This window comes from Adiantum capillus-veneris, chromosome 18 (genome assembly GCF_014529385.1).
Source record: "Adiantum capillus-veneris isolate H3 chromosome 18, ASM1452938v2, whole genome shotgun sequence".
Classification (NCBI taxonomy): Eukaryota; Viridiplantae; Streptophyta; class Polypodiopsida; order Polypodiales; family Pteridaceae; genus Adiantum; species Adiantum capillus-veneris.
This window is the reverse complement of record NC_140948.1, coordinates 73698899-73700941: the sequence shown is the minus strand read 5'-3', so window position 1 is coordinate 73700941 and position 2043 is coordinate 73698899. Positions and strand designations below refer to the sequence as shown.

Genomic DNA, 2043 nt, shown 5'->3' with positions numbered 1-2043 from the left:
TTGTACTAAAATTCAAGTGCTACGCACGCTTGGCATACTTTTACCATTAAAGTGTAGGTCGCCGTGTTTGTTCTGCATGGAGCCTGCAAAGGTCATGGACCCAAAGTGGTGGAGAAAAGCTCCAACACGTCACATTGAGGACCCTGCTTTTTGACCGGTTTTGAAAATACCACTTGTGAATGTCCACATATGTACAATGCATGCCCTTTGTAGAATTGTGGAGAAATTGGTCTACTTATATATCGGGTTTGCTTTGAAAATCACAAACTCAAAAGAGCGACAGATGGCCCTGCAGTGCTTAGAATTGTACTATCGGATATGGGGCTTCATGGTGGCAATGTGAAAATCCAGCAGGATGAAAAGAGATCAACTGCTGAGAAGGATGTCCCATGCAAACCATCCATCGGTGGGTTGAAGACATGGAGGTTTTTATGGAAACCCCTAGGAATACGAGATCCGAAGCTAAGAAAGCATGGAAGAATATATAACACATCTTATGTTAGCAAGGTAGAATATCAGAGCTGGAAAAAGCTACATATTGAGTCAAAGATCAAGAACCAACTACTCGTAACGCGAAGGCTGAGGTTTTGGCGATCGATAGACATGCTATTTTTGATGTGCGACAAAGATGACTGGTCACAAGGTGATATGAACAAGTTCAAGGAGAATCTCAATATTCTCAAGAAATCATTCAAGACAGCATGGACAGACACCCAGATTACTCACTACATGGTATTATTGTGTATTTTGATTCTCTTTTATGTGTAACTATGTGAGTGTAAAACATTCTAAGTAATCTGTTTTCATATCCAGCACATCATTTTCAATCATTTACCATATTTTATACAAAAGTATGGGAACCCGGCCATATGGAATACCCAAGGGATGGAAAAGTCTCATTACATGGCCAGAAATGCCTATTTCAGGCACACACGACATGACGGCTCTCGAATCAAGGCTAACAGTTTGAGAGAACTATTTGAATGGTTCTATCGTAGAATCATTCATCGAATGCAGGAAAAAGAAGTCTTGGCCTCTTCAGCAACAGCACAAGCCATGAGACATTTACAACAAAATAAAATTAAAAGATCAATGGTATACACCAACTCCAGTGCTCGTGAAGGTCAACGAAGATGGAGAGAGACAATGGTGTATGTGAACCACAAGTGGTAAAAGATAATCTGAGTGGCTAACGTTGTACAAAATTTCAATATTTTTGTAATACATGCTCTTAATACAATTGCTACTTGAAGTGTGTCAAGAATTTAAAGATTCAATTTTTTTTGGTGGCACACCACCCTTGTAACAATTCATGAGATGTTTGCCATACTCTAACAGTTCATCCGGGTTTTGTCTGCCAAGAGCTAGTGCCATTGCTGTGTAAGTGTAGTAATACGCCACCCGACCACCTATATAGCCCAGGCAATAACCAAAACAATCTGGCAAACACTTTGTCCACAAGAATGACTTTATCTGCACTTTTGGGCAGCACGGGTCCACCTAAGAAGCGTGATAGTGTCTTTAATGTGTAAGTTGCTGTTGTACCCTCTTGTGACATTCCATTGTGAAAAACTATTATCGGCACCTCGCAAAGCTTCGAAAGGTACTGTGCTAGGGCCACATCCCTTCCACGATACTCTCGAGTCCGTCGTCGAAGGAAGTCATCCTTGTTAGCAATCCAAGACTGCACATATCATGTCTGAGTAAGTCACACACACACACACACACACACACACACACACACACACACAGAGAGAGAGAGAGAGAGAGAGAGAGAGAGAGAGAGAGAGAGAGAGAGAGAGAGAGAGAGAGAGAGAGAGAGAGAGAGAGAGTTACCATGATACTCTCATCCTGCAAAAAGTGGTTTTCCTGCCACACAGGTCCACAGATGTAATTGACTCCTGACCTGAATGGTTAAACCAATCCTCCACTTCTTTGTGACTTGTTGATGGTCTTAGGTTTTGTATTAGTCCTTCGAAGGTGCCTTCATCTGGTAGTGTCTCCTTGTATTTTTCAGCTTTCTCAAAGCAACTTCGGAGGCAT

General features: G+C 41.7%; 1 pseudogene; it reads left to right on the top strand.

Annotated features, from left to right (window-relative positions):
• Positions 1-309: 309 nt before the first annotated feature.
• LOC147435873 (uncharacterized) lies at positions 310-1185 on the top strand (annotated as a pseudogene).
• The last annotated feature ends 858 nt before the right edge of the window (positions 1186-2043 follow it).